Source organism: Anas acuta, chromosome 5 (genome assembly GCF_963932015.1).
Source record: "Anas acuta chromosome 5, bAnaAcu1.1, whole genome shotgun sequence".
Classification (NCBI taxonomy): Eukaryota; Metazoa; Chordata; class Aves; order Anseriformes; family Anatidae; genus Anas; species Anas acuta.
The window spans coordinates 4269827-4292135 of record NC_088983.1 but is presented as its reverse complement, the minus strand read 5'-3'; the positions used below and the strand labels follow the sequence as shown (position 1 = coordinate 4292135).

The following is a 22309-nucleotide window of genomic DNA, read 5'->3' as shown; positions in this document are numbered from 1 at the left end:
CCTGGCAGGCATTTGGTCTCCTCCACGTCAGGGTCCATCCCTGGCTATGGATGGGGTATCCCAGGGGCCGGGAGAGCCACTGATGTTTTCTTTCCTGAAGAAGCCTCTAAATTGGGATGTGTTAACACAGCTGCTGGGTGTAAGGCACGTTGAGAAGCTCACGTCTAACAAGGTCTCACCTGGAGAGCACCACCAAGGGAGGATGGAGACAAAGAGGGCAGAGCCCCAGGCGGTGAGGGAAGGGGGATCAGAAGAAGGGAAAGCAGAACCCGGTGAGCAAGGTCTGAAGGAAAAAGGGAGAGAAATCAGTGGGAAGGCTTCTCAACAGGCCTCAGGGGTGTGAGGTCCCCTGGAGAAAGGAGCACACAGCTCTCCTCGTCTGTGATGGGCAGATTGAAGCGCAGCACACTTGGGTGAGACGTGAGGAAGCTTTTATAATGACAAGGCTAATTAGGCACCTGTATAGATTAGCTGGGGAAACAAAAGACTAAATCATTGGAAATCTTTACCAACAAGTTAGGCAGGCACGTAGGAATGCTGCAGAAAAGGCAGGTTTCTTTTCCAGCCAGGGAGAAACCTGGCGCTGTGTTAAATGGCCATCTATTTTCTCCGACTGCTCCTACTTTTGGCTTTTTATCTCCCCGGGAGCCCGTCCTGCTGGATCTCAGCAACAGGAGCTGAGAAGCCATGCATTAGCTCCTCTTCAGGCTCCCAGACACCAACCAGCATGAGGGGAGACCGAACCCAGCGGAGGTCTGTAGGAAAACCCCTTCTTGCTGTCACCACGCCGAGATGCAGCAGCGCTCCGTGTGCCTGCTGCCTCCGCAGGGGCGAGCAGGATGAAGACAAAACGAGGCTGTGCCATTAGGTAATGGCACACATCTTGGCAGATGACTGCGGTGATAAAGCACGCCGTATGTCCCAGCTCCTGTCTAAATCTTCCTCACCTGACGTTGCTGTGGAGCATTTAAGAACATGCTCTGGATGCTTTCTTTGTCCCCACTACGTGCCACACACCTAAAGGCAGTTAACCTCTGACATGGCCTGGAAAGGATCTGCTGCATCCTCAAAGTGCAGGCTGGTCCTCCCAAATCTCCTGCTTCAATGCCTCCAGGGAATGTTGCCCTCCAGAGCCAGAACAAGTCCATGTAACACATGGTGCACAACGCAGGCGATATTGGCTGCTCTCTGCCAGGCTGCACGGGCTCTGGAGGAGCAACCAGTGCCTGGGCATCCAAAATTTGCATTAGCAACCCCACTGACAGACTGCAGAGCATGTTACAGAGCACGCAGATAACTCTGGGCTAGGAGGACTGTAAGGTTTTTTGGAAGGCAGCTGGCTAGAAATGATCTGAATAAATTCGGAGCGATTATTTTAAATGAGCTAGACAACATTCGGAGAGGCTAAGAGCTGTGCTTGGGATGGGTAACTGAGACACCCAGATCCAAGCTGGAAAGCAGCTTTTGGAGAGGCTGATAACCCAAAATAAAGGCGGAGGCAGTGGTGATGGCCCAGGCTGGGATGCTGAAGAGCAGCCAGATGTGGTCAGCCCACGTGGGATGGATTAAAGGACGGGAGGCTGCAGGCCCGTTCACCATCTGCTATTAAAAAATAACAACCAAAGCTCAGGTTTTAATTTGCCAGAGAAAATAAAACAATAATTGGATACATCCAGCTGTGGATTTCCCAATAAGCAGCCTCATGTCAGTGGTTAGGCCCCCAAAAAGGGGCTCTGCCCCGCAGAGAGCTCCTGGCCAAGGTTTCCTTCTCAGCAATCCAGCACCAAGCTTGGTCACAATCCTGTTGCTGGTCGCCCTCAAGTGCTTGCATACTCCTGCAGCTTGCAGAAATGCCAGCAATGAGATTCCTTCATTTTATTCATTTTATTAAATTTGTACTGTGGGCACAGGCACGTCGCCGTACCTTTCCTGGAACAGCTGCTTGACCTTTTCCTTCATTCTGTTGCTGCTCGCCATGAATTTTTGTGAAGTCCTTTTCAAAATCACTTCTCTGGTGAGACTTTTTCCCTCATTTGGGCTCCCTGAAGTTGATTTATTCCCGGCTGAGGCCTGAGCATCAGCACTAGGGAAGCAGGATAGGTCCCTGCAGCACAGGGTGGCTGGAGCAGGCATCGTAGCTATTGTTCTCCGCATCCGCTGCTGCTACGAGGGGAGGAAATCAGCTCTACCTAAAGCAAAGAAAGACATCAATTAAGAAAATCATTAGAAAAAAAAAAAACGTCTGGCAGTAGTGTAGCAATGCATGGGAATAGGCAATGCAGGCAGCCACAGAAAGCAGATGTAAGGGGGTGAGGGTGGGCACCCCTGCAGGGTGTCGGGGGGCAGGGGGTGAGGGTGGGCGTCCTGATACCTTTCCTGAGTGACTCTCGGATGGGGCAGGCACACGGTGGCTCTCACGGTGAGCTCTGGAGCCCACCCAAGCACCACCCGTGTGCAGGGAGTCCTCGCTAATGGGAAAGCCACCTGTTATTCCCTTACAAGGGGAAAAAAAAAATATGTTTTCCTTCTGCTAGCCCTAGCAAAGCAAACAAGCCAACCACCCAACAAGGCTTTTTTGACCAAATCTCCCCCTCTGAATAAAATTTGGGGGAGAAAGCGGGGTGTTGTGCTAACCCCTGTGCTGCTGGAACGCCTGCTGCTGCAGAGCAAGCCCGGGCAGCCGAGGGGACCCCTAAAAAAGGGGGCTGCCAAAGCTCCTGGCACTGCCCCCAAAATCCCCATCTATTTCCTAGCAATCCCGTAGCCATGCTGACAGCACAAATGCTCCTGGATAGAGATATTTAGGGGAGCATCTTTCCCCTGAGCCTGTTGGTCCCTGATACCCCCTGTTTGCACTGCTCGGGTCCCACTCCTGGAATAAATATCGCACACCCCAGGCTCCCTGGGCTCTGGCAGGGTTGGGGCGGCTCGTGTCAGGGAAAAGCCAGCGCCTGCCAGGGAAGGAAGCTCCGGAGGGGAGATGTATTTTTGTTACTGTGGCTGTGTTTGAAGTTTCTATAGCTACCAGAAGCGAGCTGTTGGGAAATGCTGCTGCGCCCTTCCCCACGCGACGCTTCAGAGCGGAAAAGCAGGCAATGGGACCCAACAAAATTGGGTTTTGATTTCCCTTCTTTAAGCATCTCTCATCTCCGTGCCCCCTTTCTGGCTGGGCCATTTGGCCGCGTGTTAGCCATGCTCCACGGAGCCCGGCGATCAGATTGCAGGGGCAGATGTCTCACAGCTTCCCCACAGAGCTGCGAGCCACGGTGGCCGAGGACCCCAAAACCAGGTGGGGAGCAGCCTGCCAGGCTGAGCGGGGGCTGCCCAGCCCTCAGCATCTCCTCATCCCGGCCATCAGCATCACATGCTGCTGGGCAACCCCGTCGGGATCCTGCATTTCTATTTTTCCTCCCTTTCCCCGTTTCCATCAGTCCTTCAGCATTTACACACCCACCCACAGGCGCACGCAGCACGCAGCAGCAGATAACCTTTAACGAAGCTGTAATTCTGCTTTCTGATGCTGGCGACTCCAGCCCTGAGACCAGAAGGAAAAGAGACCAGATAAAAGAGGCAAAACCTTTGGAAAGCCAAAAGCACTGCTCCGAGCCCACGCCAAGCCCCGAGACCACCTTTGCATCCCCAGCTCGCTGCTGGGATGGTTAAATCCACCTTCCCTCGTAAAACAACGAGCCAGTCTTTCGCATGTGCTGGGGAATAATGCTCACTCTGTTATATGCGGAGCCGAAATTGCTCCGGGGGGACGGAGGGGTACTCAGCTACACGATGATAAATGGGGTGTAAGGCCCATTGCCTCAAAGGGGTTCAGGTATTCGAGTCCTGGCGGTAACAGGACTCGTTTTGTTCGCGGGCGGAGGCGTTTCTGGAGGCTTTATCTAGACCCAAGGCATTTCTCCTCCTGCTGCCAAGTGTTGGGACGCAGCAATCCAGAACATTGCACTCACCTCCCTGTTATTTTACGTTACCGAAACAATTCGGTCGCCTTTCCACAGTGCAGACACGCACGTACAGTGAGGGGCTGGTCCCTCGGCGCTGATGAATTTCTAAAACGCGCTGCTCGGGAGGTCAGGGGTCGGCTGCGTGCAAACATCCTCAAGTTCAAATGTTTCCCCAAAGCTGGCCTGAACTTCGCACGACCTTCCTTGGTCTGGAAACGCGAAGCAGCCGGCGCTCCTCGTGAGATTACCAACACGTCGTGAATCCAGCACCCCCGGCACAAGTTGCTTTTCCTGGAGCATCCGGCCCTCGGCCCCAGCTGCTGACCAAGACCTGGAGAGCTGGGCTGGAGGTCGTGGCCGAACGCCAGGAATTGCTTCAGATGGCTTCCAGGTGGTCTCTGACGGCGTGGACGCGGCCTTCAGACATTTCTCCACCTGCTGTCAAGATCCAGGGACCAGAAACAGAGGGGAGAGATTTTGTTATTGAGCAGAAGCTGCCTGCCCTCGGCTGGGGTCAGTGTTTTGGTTATAATTTGCCTAACGGCACGCACTATTTCTGCTGTTGCTTCTAACAAGCAATTTGCCACTTTGGCTGTTGCCTGGAATGCCAGAAGATTAACAATCTCTCTCCTGGGCCCACAAAATCTCCTTTTACTGCTGAAACTAATTATGCTGTTAACCACTAATGCTGCCGAAGGAGAGCTAATGAGTTGCTAGACGGTGGGCGTTTTATCTCCCGTGCACAAGGAGCTGCAGCGACGCAAGGAGCGGCACCACCAGGAACCTTGTGCAGGGCCCGCAGGCTGTCTTGAAAAAGAGAAAACCAAGGAGGAGAAAAAGCCACAGCTCCTCTTGCCGTCCCCATCACCTGCGACGCTCGGAAGAACAGCCGGGGAGATGGAAATGAAAGGACATCCCGCTGCTTTTACACCCCCAGGGCGCTGTCAGCCTTAATGAGTTAATATCGTTAAGCCCTTCTGCTATCATCAGCTGGGAAGTAGTGGAAGGGAGGCTTTTCTGAAAACAACCCCCCCAAGACAGCGTTTGTGTGTTCTTGTACAATTTTTCCTCCAGCCGTCTGCTGCCTCTCCGCCTTCCCCCAGGAGGTGTGACCTGCACCTTGCACCGCTGCCAGCGCTGCTGGTTTTATTACTACAGCCATCACCATTCCTTAATATTAATATTAAGTGGCTTGGAGTGCTAATCATGGTCCTGACCCCCTCGTGCTTTGTTTTGCACAAGTGTTGGCACAGCTGTGAGCTGTCCTGGTCTCGGGCACTCTCCGGTGCACACCGAGTAAAGCCACGGCTTTGCTGTGCTCGGTGCTGCCTAAAAATCCCTTACACCCATCCATAAAACTCCCGTGGGTTTGCAGCCACAGAGCAGGGCAGAAGCAGTGTGCAAGGAGGTGAGTGAGATGTCCCCTTTGGGGGGCTGAGCAGGAGGATGCCCAGGAGAACCTGCACGATTTGCCCCCCCCATCACAGCAGCTGTCTAAATTACTAATTTAGGAACTAAATTACCACTGCATTGGAGTTCAGAGGTGAAAAATCATCACAGGTGTTGGCGATACTGCAAATTTTACATTGGGCCTTCCTCCCCATTTTTTCCATATGAATTCTTCCTTGTCCCCACAGCAGCACCGGTGAGGAAATGCTCCCGGGAGCAGACCCACAGCTGGGGAAGGTCTCCAGCACCCTAAACCTGCACTCACACCTCCACCTTACCGAGCATCCCTCCTGGCCCCGCAGCAGCTGATTTCCCTGCACATCACCCATTTTCAACCTCCATATTCAAGGCATTAATTACACCCAGCACAATTATTCTTGCCCTCACACAACAGCCTCCACGCCCGCCTGCCCTCCTGCCCCGCTCACAAAACTCCAAATCCTCTGCGCCCAAATTTCCTCTCCGTGCAGCCTTTCCCCGTTTTGAGCACATTTTTATTTTTCTTTCTTTGATGGATCATTCAAAGGCTTCGACAGCCGTGTTTGGGTTTTTTTGTAACCTTTTCTGAGCGCTGCCTACTGCTCTTGTTTACAGCTGGGGCTTTCGGCTGCTCAACAGTTCCTCCATAAAAGCATTAGCTCCTCGCACTTGGGTTGAATGCTTGGCTTGAAATCGGGGCTTTCTGTACCTTTGTATGCATTTTCTGCACCTGACTTGGCTAGACGGCAGCTCGCCGCGTCCTGGGGAGAAATTGCCTCTTCAAGAACATCCGCTGCATTGTTATGATGAATTTTGAAGGAAGAAAATAAAGCGTGCGGAGCCAGCAAGGTAGGAAAAAGGAGGTCGAAACACTTCAGGGACTCGCACAGCCCTCGCAAGCTCCTGGATGTGGAGTGGGGAGCATTTGCAAGGTGGGCATTGCTTAGGGGAACTCGTTTTCCCCTATTTACCCTTCCTCATTGCCTTGCCCACATTCCCAAGGGACCTGCAGGGTGCTTCCCCTTGGGAAAGGGGCTGGTCCCATCGCACCGAACCAGCAGCCTCTTTCCCATCTTTACCAAGCCCCACAGCCGATTTCTGGCCCTCGGGCTGGTTTCTCCCCTTCTCCTCCTCCCCATTTGCTTTCTCATCATGTTTCCCCTCTAGCCTCCATCCTCCCAGCTGCTGCTGTTAGTGCTATTGCCCTCTTCCCTCTGAGCCTTGTTAGGTGCTTACACGAGAGCCGAACTCTCCCAAAATGTCAGGGAGCACCACGCGCTTGAAAACCCAGCCCTGCAGTGCCCTGGAAATCTCACTGATTACTGCAGAAGTTGTACAAACAGGGGGGAAAATACAGCGAGCCTGCTGGATTGTACAACAGCAAGCAACAGGCAGCAAGGGAGGAGGGAAGCCACATGGGTGTCGGGGTGTGCTGTGTGCCTGGCCAGGATGGGAACATTGCAGGCAATCCTTGGTGCCAGGGGACAAATCCTGCTGTGCAGACGTGAGGACAGCAGCCAGGGAATGGGTCCCAGTGAGCCCTTTAGGCTCTTTTAGCCCTTTTTTCCCAAGAAAACACAAATTTCTCCTGTTTTTCCACAAAAAAAAAAAAAAAAAAAAAAAAAAAAAAAAAAAAAAAAAAAAAAAAAAAAAAAAAACAATGAGAGAAACAGCCCCTGAAACTTCAGGGCTTTCTTGCAGTAGCTCATGTTACTGCTGGGGGAAATGGCAGGGGCTGGGATCTGCATTTTAAGTGGGCTCTCATTGAGAGAGCCCGTGCCACCCCAAGAGAGATTTTGGTCCAAACAGACAAAGAGGAAGAGGAACCTGAAGTGCTGGAGAAGAAGCAGGACCAGATCTCCTGCTTGCCAGCCCGGTGGCCTGCTCATCTTTAATGCTTCTTCTGAGTTTTCCCGCTATGTGGGCTGTATGGCCACAAATTGTTGACTTTGCCCCTCTACAGGACATGTGGGGTTTGAGTTTTATGGACTTGCAGGACAGAGCTCTGCTCACAGCGGGCTTGCTGCCTCCTGAGGAGTTATATTTGCTCTTCCTTTCCCTGCTGTTTCCTTAACCTAAAATAAAATGTCCCAGACTGAAAAAGAAAGAAAAAAAAAGGAGCGTGTTTTGCTCCCAGTGTCTGGACAAACATCTCACTTCCCAAGCCCTAAATAGAGCTAATGGGAGCTTAAATGAGCTGGTGGGAGCTCGCTGAGATGCTGCAGCTTCAGAGGGTCACGAGAAACGTGGGGCAATGCAGCCCATGGGTCCCCTCCATCCACCCTTCCAGACCCACAGGAGAGGGCAGCCTGGCCGTACCCCATGCCACGAGCCTTGAAAAAACAGAAAATCAGCCCCTTTGAAAAATCAGCCTTCCCCTGGCTGTCCTTCTGTGCTTCTCATTACCATCGTGTGGCTTTAATTAGCGCAGCCCGTGCTGCTCACAGCCCCTCCTTGGGGACAGCTGTGGCCGCAGACATTTATTTCTTCCCACCAAAACCCAACATTCATGTGCCAGCAAGTCTTTTGCTGGGCGAGAGGGCTCCACACTTTGCCTCGGGTGAGAAGCAATGGTCTGGTTCAGCATTTTTGGAGGAGTTTGTAGTTTTTTGTTGGGTTGATGGAGAGGAGCCGCCTGCACCATCCCGCACGGGGATGGCACGGCTCCTGTGCCATTTACTGCTTATTTACCACCAGGATTTAAGTTACACACTCAGGGATGGACGTGAAGGGTGCCCAAATTGCACTGACTCAGCTCTGTCCAGCGGGGCTTTCACCTGGGAAGAACAGGCATCATTTCCATCAGCCCCAGGGCAAAAGTATTTAAGGGCAAGATACCAAGGCTCAGGAGCATTCGGTCCCTGCTCCGTTCTATTTCTCAAGGCAGGGACCCCCAGGTTGCCCACACTGCTTCCTCCCCTTCCTCCCATACATCTCCCTGCTGGTGGGGCTGTGTGAAGCCCAAATCCTTCATCTATTGCAAAAACATCTGAAGCCAACGCATGCACCACATGCTAAGCCAGGTGCCTGAGCTGCCCAGCGTGCTCTTGCATTTGGGAAAGCCTCGTGATGTTGTCCTAAAATACACTGATCTGTTTTCGAACCTTTCCTTTGCACAGCTCTTGTCATACAAAGCTTTAAAGGCAGGCTGTAAAAGCAGGGCAATACACCCCCGATCATTAATGCACTTCCAAAAGGTGTTCTCACTTCTCTGCTTTGCTTTTCACAGCCCAGACGACAAAACGGCTGATGTGAGCAAATCTAAAATTAATCACCTGAGTGTCTTACAGGCTTCCAGGTAACAAGGGCAACTGCAAATTGCTGTCTTTGCGAGATGCACGGACCCTCACAGATTGCTCATCTCCTTGGTCCTCCTGCTCCCAACATGGGTTTGTTGCTCTAGGACTAGAGCAAACCTCCTGTCCTTACCTGCGGGTGTGAGAGGCAGAAACTGGGCAGCTTCTCTGCCTCACATGGACAGGAAGAAGTTATTAATTAATTAATTAAGAATATTAACACTGTTCTTCTGAAGCAGGTTCTGCGCCAGCCAATTCTGCTCCAGCCCTGTTCTTTCTCCAGCAGCCAGGATGCTCCAGAAACAACCCCGGAGCCAGAGGTGATGAAGCTGAAGAGCTTAGAGGATCACTACTGTGATGAGCATCATTTACACAACAAAATAAGATCTTTAGGTGTGACAGACCAGACAGAAGGGTGCACGGAGCTGGAGCCTAACAGGGTGCAGAGCCACTCTCAGGAGCACGCACCCAGGCTGTCAGAGCTGAGCCATGCGAGGGAAGGAGGAGATTTAAAAACCAAGCATGCATTAAATGGTGAGCAGGCTGGACGTCAGACTGCTCTGCCAGCAAGCTCAAAGTCAAAGGTTTCACCTACAAAACAGTCCATGGGTGAAGAACGTCCTGGCGAGAGACCTGCCTCAGACCCAGCTGATGGAGAATTACCGTCTGCAAGCGCACCGCCGCTGACTGCTTGGGAATGAGCGAGGGATTTAAGGGTTTTGTGCAAACCTGAGCACTGGGACGGGCATGATCCAAACCTCTTGGAGTTCAGAGGCACCTTGAACCAGACCCCAGACCAGTCGATCTCCAATAATCCTTACTGGATTGCGAAGTCCTTAGGGCTGCCGGGGATGTTTGAGCTCACAGGAAGCCTTTGCGAGCAGGGATTAATTTGCGAGAGGAACTGAGAGCTGGAGCTGTAAGCCAGGGCCCTGACCCAGCATGCCAGGCTTCTTTCATTGCCACTGTTCCGTAATTATTTGAGCAATGGCTACGTTTTCCCAGATACTGCCTCGAAAACCTGGGGAGAATTTGATCTATGGCTTGGCAGAGGGTGCGCCTGCTGCCTACCTGCAGCAAAGGCAACACTCGCCTGCCAAGAGCATGGTCTGGATTCACTGGGATTCGGGCTGGAATTTGCAATATCCCATCTGCCAAGCACATATTCAGCTTTATGTGTGCTTTGGTTAAAGAGGGAGGAGAAGCCTTTGCCGTAGCTGATGTCTTTTGTTGCCCTGAGAACACCTTTCTGGAGGCTCTTTCCCTGTTTCATCCAGCCTCTTCATTCTGGCAAGGTTTTCCACCCCGCTGGGTTTCCCAGAGCTGTAAATCAGTGTGGCCTTGGCAGATTTCATGAATGCATCGTGCCCAGCTTTCTCCTGCCCAACTACAAGCAGAGCTCATCTGTTGCAGACCACTCCAAGAAACACCAGCAGGATGAGGACAGCCACCTCACCACATCTGGAGCTCCTTCCACCCATCCCCGAGGCATTAATGTTAAACTTTGCAAGCTTCTCCTTGCCTTTCCATTTTTTTTTTGCCACAGAACAGGTAAATCTGTATTGCTCCGACTTCTCACAGCACCTCCGGGCTGTGAAAACCATCCACCAGGAAGCATTTGCCAAAGCTCTCCATCTCCAGCATCCCGGCCGCGTGCCGTAAGCACTTGTAATCCTGGATATTGGAAACAAGGGTCTGTACTCGGTGCCTCTGCAAACCAGATGCCTGCAAACTTAAGGTCACTTACAGGATGTTCTTCCTCATTTATCCCATATATTTTCAGTGGAGACAAGAGGACAGGCACTCCGCAGGTGACCTGAGGAGTCGGCTCCCCATCAGACTGCACATTCTCCTAGGGAATATGCCCTTAGTAGCAGTTACTTATTGGCTTCAGGAGATAAATGCAGACACCAGGAGCGCCGTAATTTCTTGTCTTTCCAACAAAACATGTAAGGAAACAGCAGTGTAGGAGACTCCTGTGCAAAGCTTTCCTTCGGGCAGCACCTGGGGCTATGACGTGTCCCAGCTGGGTCCTTTCCTACAAGACCCACTCCTGAAGTTTCCCTTTTCCTGTCATCACCCCCTTTCTATTCAAAGGCTGGAGACTTTCCAGACCAGCTTGGGGTCACCTTTTGTGGCCATCCAGGAGGCAGGAGAGGGGCAGCTTTGCCTGGGACAACTTGTGGCCTTCCTGGCCCCAGCACCACTCAGTCTCTGTGCAACCCTGTCCCATCAGTGCAGTGCTTTATGGCAAAATCATAAAAACACAGACTCACAGGCTGGTTTGGGCTGGCAGGGACCTCACAGCCCATCTAATTCCAGCCCCTGCCATGGGTAGAGACCCCTCCCACCAGCCCAGGCTGCCCCCAGCCCCATCCAGCCTGGCTTTGGGCACTGCCAGGGATGGGGCAGCCACAGCTCCTCGGGGCAGCCTGCGCCAGGGCCTCACCACCCTCTGAGGGAAGAATTTCTTCCTCATATCTAACCTAAACCTACCCACTTTTAGCTGAAAACCATCGCTCCTTGTCCCACCAAGAGGATTCCCATGCTGCAGATGGCTTCCATTCAGGGCCAGCACAGGCAGCATCCCCCTGCCTTTGGCATCCCCTTTTTTTCTGGAGCTGAGCAGAGGTCGGTTTCCAATCGGTTCCCCAAGTGTCTTCATTAGAGGCTTCTCAGAGGCTCCCGGCTGCTGCAGCACAGCCTCTGCCAGCTCCACGGTGGTCAGGAGAACCCTGCAGGCTCGGTGTGCTTGGTCTGAGAGCAGGGAGACTGGCTTAGAGTCTGGACACCATTTCTCATAAACTCCTAAAGCTCCTTTTTTTCCCCAGCCTAACCCAATCCAGCACATTTGTTACTCGGCTAAGATCCAGCAAAGAGTTTTATTTTGAATGCCAACAGCAAATTTTTATGACCACAAAATAAACCTTGAAATATGATATGTTTAGATAAGCGATGGGAATGCTAAGAGACTCTCGGCAAATTGAATCAAGAGGTGTGAACAGCTCTGCTTAAAGGACATTCAAAAATAATGGCACCGGGGCTGTGCTGCGAGTTCCAGGAGGAAATATGCTGGAGGCAACAGTCAGCAGACCATAATAATGCTCTTTGAATTATGGCTCTGCAAAGATGAGCTATAAAGGAGCAAGAGGAGACGCAGAACGAGCAGTCCTGAAGCAAGGGCGAGGTCCCAGAAGTTCAGACCCCAAAGAGATGCTCCAGACCTGCCTCCCAAAGGCTCCTTCCAGAGCTCCTGAGCAACACAACCAGCTTGGAAGAGACACAATGAATCCCAAGGGGCATGAACATGAGCTATAGCCTCTGCTCTCTTATCCAGGGCTCCTCAAAAGGCTGCGGTGGCCACAGCATTGGTCTTCTTCCCTAGGTGCTACACAGCCCAAGAAATCCCAGATGTGATTTCAAGACATTTGGCAGCCTTTGACAAAGCTTTAGGGCTGTTGTGGGTTCTCTGCTAATGCAGAACAACACAAATGCTGAAGATTGTGGTTGAGCATTTAACAAAGCTCAACATCTGCCCAGAAAAGAAAACAGGAGACACTTTCAGGACATCACCTGGCTCCTGAGTTCCCCTGACGCCAGACTCAGGCACCAGGGCGGCACCCCATGATGTTCAGACAATGCTGAGTGGGCAAACACCCTGCCCAGACGATGACCTGCCCTCAAGCAGGCTTTTTGCCATCCCAGGGCTGAATTGCAGCTGCGGCACAGCCCCAAGCCCAAGCCATTGTCAATCTGGATACCCCAGGGGGTGAGGATGCTGCGGCTCACGTCCTCCATCCCGACCTGTCCTCCCCTCTCTCTGCCTTCTTCCCCTGGGGATTTGGGGTCACCGGCTTTATTTCTGAAGCAACCTCGTGGTCGGGCTCCAGCCCAGCTGAGCAGACCAGTAACAAGCTCAGCCAGTGGTGTTTGTGCAGGGGGCAGAGCTCAGCTGTGCATTAGCAGAGCTTTCTCAGGGGGGTCATTGGCGATGGGGATGAACTCCCCCAGGAGCCGTCGCAGACCTCCCCATCGCGTGCAGAGGCCGTTCTGCTCACGTCGGGAAGCCAAAACAACACGTTCTCAAATTAACAGGGAGCAAACCACACAAACACTGCCCCGGAGGGGAGGACGAGGCGGCACACACCTACCAGCTGCCGGCCACTTGGCTCCAGGCACGACTCAAGGGTGCTCGGTGCTGCAGCGAGGAGCTCAGGGCTGTAAAATAAATCTGGGCTTCGACTGCCCGATGCTTTGCTGTAACAGTGATGTTGCCAAAGGGAATAGGAGTCAGTGTGGCTTACCCTCAAATTCAGGTGCACCACTCGGCAGGGTTAATATTTCAATTAAAGCCCCGGGTTCTGGAGTCAGTGCGGTGATGGAGAGGGCTCCACTCTTTATTTTATAACCAAGTTCAGCCCCTGAAGCCTGAACTGGAGCTGGAAACACAGAGTCTTAAATATTTTAACAAATCCATATTTTGAAGCCAGACCCAAGGGCAAAGTGAAAGCCACCCCAAATTGCCCCGTGCACACCTCCAAGGCACAGAAATATTCTGGCACTGAGACCCTGCCCGGGTGTCCTGAGCCTTGCATTGGCTTTCACTGTGAATTTTGTGAAGGAATGAGCCCGAGCCTGGGACTCCTCTCTATTTTAATCCCGTTCCATCACTCCCAGCAAGAACCAGACAAGCAGCCCCAAGAAATGCCTCAGAAAGTCTGGAGGACAAAAATAAATGCCCAGACTGTGGTTAGAGGGGCTGAGCTTGGCCAAGCCAGCTTGGGCTGGAAAACAAGCGGGCTGTTTTCTTTTAAAATAACTCCAGTGCCCCGAGACACAGAAATGCTGTCCCGTGAAAAGCGTGGCTACAAAAGGCAAGGGAGGAGGACAGGGATGGACAACCCTGGCCTGGATGCACCCAAAAGTGAAGCTGCCATAATCCCGGGTGCTACATCAAAGAGCTTCTTTCTTTCCCTTCTGCATCCTCCTTGCCCTCCTCCCCCCTCGAAGTCTGTACCTGGATGAGCCAAAAATAAGCTCGGAAATCCTGCTTTCGCCAAACTTCAGCCACCCACAGGTTCTTTGCTCCTCTTATCCCCCAGATGCTTAAATCGTGCAGGTTAAAATGAACCAGATGGATACGATAAAAGCTGACAAAGCAAAACTTGTGGCTTCTCCAGGCCCAGTGGAGGTAAAGACTGACCCCATCGATGCTCTCCAAGCCAACACACAGAATTAAGCAACCCATGGCCAGATTTGGGCCAGGCTGTACCTCCAGCTGGCCTTGCTGGCAAAGCAACCTCCTCCTGCTCTTCGTCTGCTATAAATAAAGCCACAGCCCACCTAAACTCTTCCATATTCTTGGTGGCCCTTAAGAAATTCATGCAATCCTTAGTAGTCAAAGTAATGAGATTGTCTTCTAATGTGAGATTTCCTTTGCAGGATAAAGTACACCTAAGGGCTGCTGCTGTAATTCTCTCATACTAAGCTGATTAAATGCTGAGGAGTTAGAGCCTTTTACAATTTTATTACATTAGATTCCAGAGATGAAATGAATAGAAATGACCAGACACTGAAGGAGGCAGAAATCTGTGTCCGCAGATTTTCGAGGCTATAAATTACATTCAGCCAGTATAGCTAGGTGTCTGCAAGAACAAATCTAATAATAGAGTGTCCGTCTGTTCGACAATATGGATAAACTTGGGCTATCGGTATCGTACAGCATTAAAAGGAGAATTACAAGCAGGACCACAGAGAACAAGTAAAGGTCGTCGGATCCCAAGGATTCGTGCCATCCACCCGAGGAAGATCAGCAGCCATAAGTACTGCTTAGCAACTGACTGCAGGCTCTTATTACCACCGCTAATTACTTGTGGTGAGAGATGAAGGCTGGCTGGGCTGGACAGGGGAATCGACATTACAAATCCATCATCCCTGCCCAAAAGGTCTGAGCTGGATCCAGCTGGAGCACATCTGTATATACAGGTTTGTTATGTCCTAGTTTTGGCTGAGATTGGAGAGAAATGAGGATTGCAGCCCCCCTGAAGGAGCCTGGATGCCTCTCAAAATCAAGGCAGGAACAACAATATGCTTCTAGGCATGGATTGAGAAGAGGTTTTGACTTTGGGTGATTTGTCTCCTCTCAATAGGCTCTGACCTACACGAGGCAGCTGGGGAGGGCGATTAGCACCAAGGCTCCTGATTCTTGAGCTCCTTCCCATCTTCCTTCTCATAGAAAGATGGATTCAAAAACCACTTCCAGCCATCTTTCATGCACGCTTTTGGTTCAGTATTGGCCACACGACCTGGTTTGTAGTCACCAGACGGGGTAATTTATGCAAGTGATCAACAAAGCAGCCAGTGTGAGTCGTGCAACCTAATGTACAATGTGAAATTCGAGGGATATTCATGCACCGATGCTTTACATTTTTTCTCTGGGCACTGCCGTCAGCAAAACGCTCCGGTATTCAGATGAGGGTCCTACGAAAGGTCAAATTGAAATTTGCTTGCATATCTGAACAAATATTTGTGAACAATTTTCCCCATTATTCTCTAAGCTTTACATATGGCCCATTCAGCTGAGAAGAGTGGTCCTTTTCAGGCTGTCAGGAGGGATTGCAATGACTTAAAAGCAGCCTGAAAGCAATTAAGAAGCCGACTATTCAAATGCATTTTCTGCAAACAAAAGTTTATTTGCTATATATAGATAAATGCTGCCAGTGGGCTAATTTGGAAGCATTGTTGATTACCCATTGTAATGAGGCCTATTACATAATTAAAAGAGTTTTCTCCTAACTGCATTTTGCTGCTAATTAACATTTTATGCCATCTACAATGGACACTTTGGGCTGCATCGAAGACATTATTATGCAATTTTATCCTACGAGCAGCCTATGAATTATTAATTAATATTAAATCTGTTGATTAAAGGGTAATTTGTAAGTAAGCCAGTCATAACTACGAACACGCTTGGCCCATAAGTATTCCCCTGAAATCAGCTCCAAAATTACACGGACTAAACAAAAGGTTAACCAAAAAAAATAAACAACAACATGCAAAAGGTTTGAGAGTGTGAAACATGGGATACTGGGAGAATTTATTTACAAGGACCTCTGATGTTTCTCCAGAAATTCCAGTTGCTGGCGTTTTAATTAAATAGAGTCTTCTGAGATGCTCCATCATGTCCCAGCAGGATGCATGACGTGAAGGCAATGCAGTCCTCACTCATAGCCCTTGCTCTTCGTGCACATCAAACAATTACAAAGCCACACTGCACAGGTTCACCACAACCTGGAATTTTGGGTCAGGAAATGCCCATCCCTGGGGCATGGCTGGGATCGAGGAGTATCTAAAGAGATGCCTTTGCTGCAGCATCACCTTAAAAATTAAATGTGGGCCAGACCAGGGCTGAACATGGGGACATATTCAAAATAGGAAAATGGAGCAAGTCACCCTGAAATGTCACACTCAGGGCATCACCAAAGGCCAGCACCCTGCAGCCAGGGCTCATCCATCATACTCTGAGGCACGGCACTGTCCCGTGGCTCCAAGGCAAAGCCACAGCCCCACACGTCCTCCCCAGCCCCAGCATCTGCTCAGCGCTGCTGCAGCCCCTTTGTGCTCAGGCTCACCCCGGGTGCACCCCGTCTCGAGGTCGGGAACACTATAATTGATAGCAATAGCAATAACAGCACTGATAATAACAGCAATAATCCAAATAATCATTGTCATCATCACCGCCATCATCCAGCAGCCTGCTGATGCGCATGCTGTACCGCAGGGAGAGGCAGCCAGGCTGCTTTTTCTCCAGCCTGGCAGGAGAAATGACCCGCAGCTCTCTTGTTTACCACCACGAGCAGGCTGCGGGAGTGCCACGTGTTACCAGGATGCAATCAAGCCCCGTGCTTTAATTATAATGGGGGGAACATGGGGAGAAGCACGCCGGGGGTGTTTGCAGCACGGCGCAGTCCTGACTGTGCAGTGGCTCGCGATGCGTCTCACACCCAGTGTGAGCACAGCGGCACGTGACTCGGGTGAGAAAAGTAGCAAAATAGGTCAAAAATAGAAAAATAGGTCAAGCAGACAGCCACGCTTCAGCTCTCGGACATACGCAGATGTCTTGGATGGAAAGGGCATTTCTGAAGGCTACCAGGGGACCCATGACATCCCTGCCTCAAAACCAAATCTAGCATATTCCCACTCTCAAAAAAAAGGGTGAAAATGACCCAGATTTCTGGCTGAAACAGATCCCAGTGCTGAAGGTCACTGCCCTGTCCATCCTCACTGCAGTAGCTGCTCTCATGGACTCACCCCCCTGCGAGCCTGCATCAATTAGTCGCTGCCCTCCTCCCAAGAAATGTACACAGAGGAAATAATAGTTTGAATTCATAAGCCCTTGGATACAGAGATAATTAACGAGTATTAACTATAGAGACGTGCAGGAAGATACAGCTATGTTTACATCAGCCTTTCCCATTGTGTTTTCCTCGCATTGCCTTCTCCCATTACCCTGGAAGACCTGATGCGGAGCTCCTCGCAGTTATGCAGAAATGAAGCCAGACAGTTCCCAAGGTTTACAGCTCATAGAGGACCTGGAAGGCTTTTCTTTACAAGACTTAAAGTAATTTCGAAGAAGGCAGACTGGAGGAAAGGGGTGATGGCATCATTTCTTTGCGCTGTGTGTAGTCATCTCACCTTTGGCTGGACGTTTTGCACTTGGATTAACTGGCAGCTCCGTGAGAAGCAGAAGGTATCAGCGACACAGTCTCTCACTGCTTTGGGTGCTTTTCTTTGGTCCCCAGCGCCTTCAGCCCTGCCAGACCCCAAAATCAAGGAGTTGCTTCCCAAAACTGCAGGGACACTCATGTGGCAGTCCATAGGAGCTGTGCTGTCCAGAGGCTGTCTTCTTCCCTGGCACACTTCTGGCCATCAGGGCTGCAGAGAGAAGCAGGAAAACATCAACTGCATGCACAAACAGAAGAAAAAGAGCCTATTAAATGCTGCTTTTCAGATTTTAGAAGCAGTCTCTCCTGGCTAATTTCTGCTTTATGACTGTAGGAAAGTGGAGAGCATTGGGGTCACCCATCCACCACCCGACGCAGCTCCAGCCTCAGCATTTCCACTCCTCCCTGATAGCTCTCCCAACGAGACCGACCCCTTCATTTTCAAAGCCACAAAAACACGGACAGCAGCCTCCTCTCCCACCCCTGCAGGCTCTCCGGGTGGCGAAAGCCATGCCATATTTCCTCCTTCTGCCAGACGAGGCTGTGCACTTTCTGACCCGGGCCACTGGCAGAAAGCCAGACCAGCCCGTGGACTGCAGCATTTATTTTTTTTTAAATAAACATTTCGCTATGTGAAGGCCTATAAATACCCAGGCGGTTCACTGCAGATTTACCACTCTCCATTTTTCTGATCTCAGTGCTGACGCTCCAAGTTCAGCCCCCCCTCCAAATTAATACACAGCAGTAGCTTTGCATGTCAATTAGAGCGAGAAGGTTATTCTCGGGCCCGACCTCGGAGATCAAGTGCTAATGCACTACAGGAAAACGCGGTGATTTATCACCCAAACTCCAGCAAGGAGCACTTTTCCCTACGAGGAGGGCTCGCCATAACTTACGTGGCACGATCAGTCATTTCTTGGCCTTCATCGCGGGGGCACTCGTGGTATTGCGTCCGTGTGCAGGAGCACTGAGCCCCCCGACGATGATTGAATGCAGCGTGTTGTTATTCATTTTATGGTCGTAGCTTCGTGCCCCGGTCATGGAGCCAGACCCAGTCGTGGAGAACAACAGACCTTGTGCCCAGAGACTTTGTGGCTGGAGGATGTGCTGCGTTTTTATGGCATATGGTTACAGGGTTGCTGGATAGGGCACGGGGTAAAGGAAGAGAAAGTGAAGTGGTGAACAGTTATGGCTGGAAGTGGCAAAACTGAATGTTTTTAAGCCATCCTGCTGCCACGTGTCGTGCTTATTGGTAATCCCAGGGGGGACAGGCTATGGCACAGAGCAGGAGATGCCACCGTCAGCCTCCCCTGAGCTGTAAAAGCAGCCCCACGCACGGCTGTGTCACAAATTGGTTGCTGGGCTCCCTAAGAGCCAGGACGAGCAGGCTGGGCTCATGTCCCGCAGCTGCAAGGATGAGATTCGAAAAGCCCTGCTGGAGCCAAGCTTAGCTGAGAATGGTCTTTATAGGGAATATTTGGAGGTGAAAAGGAAAGTTTAAAAAAATATATCTTAATTTACCATCTTGGCTTTCCTGCTCTTTCCCTTTTTTCCCTCCTTTCCTCCTGCTTCCCAGTGAAGCAGAGCAATTTGCTCTGGAAGCAGCAGTGGGAGAGGACTCACGGGCAGGCAGGGCTCTCTGGCCAGAGAGCTCTCCACGTGCCGCTGCGCTTTGAGGAGCACGGCACCATCCCAGGTGCCCGTCAGGGTGGCTCAGAGCCTTGTTTGCCTTTTCTCCCCAATTGCATATTCATCTGCTTCATCTGTAAATCCCCGGAGCCTCGTTTGTCCAATTAGTGCTCGCTGAGTCTCTCGCTGCTGGCAAATAATAGGCTCTTCCATGCGCTATTGCATTACCCAAAAGAAAATTACTCGGTGGCTCAGAGCTGAGCATCTCGGTGCCACGAGGCGTGGAAGGGAGGGGAGGCAGCTCCTGCCCTTCAGCCCGCCCTGGCACGAGCCCTGATGGGGTCATTTCAGTGCTGGTTTGGTATTCTGGGAACTGGGCTGGGAGAAAACCCTGCCATGAACAAACTGCATTGGCTCCATCCCTCCCCATCACCCCGTTGCAGGGGCTGTAGCATCCCGCAGCTCCTCGGCAGCATTTTTGCTTTTTTTTGCTCCCCATCACTGCTGCTGAAAGTTAATCTCTGCGCCTCCCCTACAGCCAGACCTTTTGCAGAAGAATAAATCATTTGAGTGGGTTAAAAAAGACTCCCAAGCATTTGAAGAATGAGGACGCATTTGGGGCCAAAAAAAAAAAAAAAACAACCATAATGAAAACTTATTTTTTTCCTCCTCCTCCTGCTGGTGCAGTGACTCCAGCAGCAAGAAGGCTGTTAGCACCACCAGCACCCCAAACAGGCAGCACTGAATTTACCAGCATCAATATTGGAGGTACAGGTGGAAATTAAGCTGCAGACCTTGACTTTTTGGGGCTGGGGCACCTAACTCCGCAGCAGGGCATCTTTCTGGGGATCCATTGCGTGGCCAAAAACTCAGCATCCAGATTCAGGAGCAAGGAGAGTGATATAACCGATGAAATCACCCATGCTGGGACATAGCAGGACCACAGAGCTCTGGTTTTTCTTTCCTCCAGCCTGACATTCAGGCAAGGCTTATATATATTCCTTGACAGAGGTTTGTGAGCAATTTGACCTGTGCTAATTCCTCACCCTGGCTGGGAGCGTGCTGCACACCAGAAATCAATCTGCCCGCTCGATTCCCTGTCCAGCTGCATGCAGTTCCTTCAGAGGAGGCGAGCGAGTCCTCCCCTGATTTATCATACAACTCTAATAAGTGCATTTTATAGTTTAGGTCATATCCTTTCACGACTGCCGTTATTTTAGACTGGCTTTATAGCCAAAAAAATGTGTCGTAAAAGTGTCTTTCTGGAGTGGAGTCAATTAGCCCTCAGCTCAAGCCCCCCTCAAGACTTGGGAAGAAGGAATTTTGTTTGTCAGTGGCAAACGAGGCATCCAGGTGATGATGTAAGTGCCTGCAAGAGGTGTCAAATGCAATTACAGCTGCAGCTGGAGTGTGTTGAGCCCAACATTGCTCGCTCCCCAGGATGGGATGGGTGTGCTGCCCATTCGCAGCTTGCCAAATCACATCCCTGGTGAGGGTCCTGTGCCCACAGGCCTGCCCTTGGCTTGATTTCGGCTTTACATGGGTGTAAAGGAGAACAGAATGGAGCTCGGACCTGCTGGGAGACCATCCATCCACGAGCCAGCTTGGTATCACGAAAATTCAAAGTTTCATCAAAGATTTCAGTGGACATCATCTTGAAGTCTTTGTTCTTCTCCAGAACTGGAAATAAGCCAGAGTCAGAAATGCCTGCCCAAATTTTGGAATAATCTGACCTAAAACCAGGAGTTCAACCTAAAGCAGAGACTGATCCAAGTATAACCTCCAGATCCAAACCCACCTGGCCTTTCGGAACAGCCTGGCACAGGAGCTAACAGCATTTTGGGAGACCTTTTTGACACGATGCCGGTTTGTACCCCGGTGTGAGGACCAGGGACCTTTCCAGCAGGAGACCAGAGGGTGAGATGGGGACAAGCCCATCCTCTGGCTTTTAAAACTGTGTTTCCAGCCGGTACAGACGGGGAAGAAGGAGCTCTATATTTAAAAGCCATCTCAAAATAGCGAACATGAGCCAAGCCAGACTGAAGGATTAAATAAGCCAAAGGCTGACGGTGCCTGTTAACCTGCTCTAAGTGGTTGCACGCTAGGTCTGTTCTGCTCTTCCAGCAAACATCTCCCTGTCAGATCCGAAGCCAGGAGATTTCACCACTCCGACGTGCTCCGAGGTCTGCCTTCACCACGAGGATCCCATCTCCCTCTTCCCTTTGCTTTAGCACAGAAAGAAGCAGAGACCCACCTACAGAGGACGCGTTTCCCTGCTTTTCTGTACCCCAGAGGCACGGTAAGGAAGAGCTACGAGCCACCAACGTCCCCAACCCTCCCAGCCACCCACAGATCTCTTCCAGCTGGGAAATACTCGGTCCTCACCAGCCCACGCACCCAACGATCCTTTTGCAAGCAGGAGCCGAAGCCCACGGGGAGGTGCATTTGCTCCATCGCATTTTAAGGTTCCCATCTCTCTTCCTCACAAGCATTAAAGGCTGGAAAACCACTCCTCTACTCAACCACCACCCGAAGCTCTCCAGCAAGGGACTGAGGCCACGGGCTCCCCTTTTAATTAAAAAGCAGGTGAGCGTGGAATAAAAATAATTTGGCTCCACGCGACTTTCCCTGCGGAGGCTGCACCCGTAGGCTGCACACCTCCCCCAGAGGCAGGCAGAGGAGCGCCCAGCATCAAAGTGGTTTAAGGCACTTTTCAGAAGCATTGGGTGGAGATGCTCTGCTCCATGTCTGCTGTTAGTAGTGAAAAGAGGCCATCAAATATCCCCATGCAAACTAACAGGGTACAGATAAATCCATTCCCAAATACTCTCCCTTCAGCAAAAACCGAGACATCTGCTTCTGAACCATGAACTCAGCGCCATGCAGCAATTATTCCTCGTGAGCCTCAACAGGTACTGAGCGAGTCACAGCTCCATTGTTGAGCCGTTTTGGCTCTATTTTGCAAATATTTGCTCTCGAGCGAAAACATTGCGTTTGTCGCACCAGCAGACTGGTTCCTTTGTGGAAGGAGCCTCACCGTGCACGAGGAGACACACAGGAGACACACAAAAGACCTCGACGAGCAAATGCACACATACAGAAAGGGCTCCGGGGTGAGCTGCTTGCAAATCCAGCGTTGTGTCCCGGCACAGGGCGGCCACAAGAAAAGCTCCCCAGAGCCACTCTCCCTCCAGGCTTCTTCCAGCTAAAGCTGTTAATTAGGTGGGTTAAACGCCATCGTCTTCGCAGCCCTCGTTACTGTCAGCCTCCGTTTGGC

General features: G+C 51.2%; 2 long non-coding RNA genes across 2 annotated transcripts; both read right to left on the bottom strand.

Moving 5' to 3' along the window:
• Positions 1-408: 408 nt before the first annotated feature.
• On the bottom strand, positions 409-4988 carry LOC137856715 (uncharacterized). Its single transcript, XR_011096725.1, has 2 exons — positions 3963-4988; positions 409-2189 (listed from the first exon to the last, which is right to left on the bottom strand). It is a non-coding gene; the product is annotated as an uncharacterized lncRNA (long non-coding RNA).
• An 8145-nt stretch (positions 4989-13133) lies between these two features.
• On the bottom strand, positions 13134-18595 carry LOC137856714 (uncharacterized). Its single transcript, XR_011096724.1, has 3 exons — positions 18300-18595; positions 15785-17614; positions 13134-15160 (listed from the first exon to the last, which is right to left on the bottom strand). It is a non-coding gene; the product is annotated as an uncharacterized lncRNA (long non-coding RNA).
• Positions 18596-22309: the final 3714 nt, after the last annotated feature.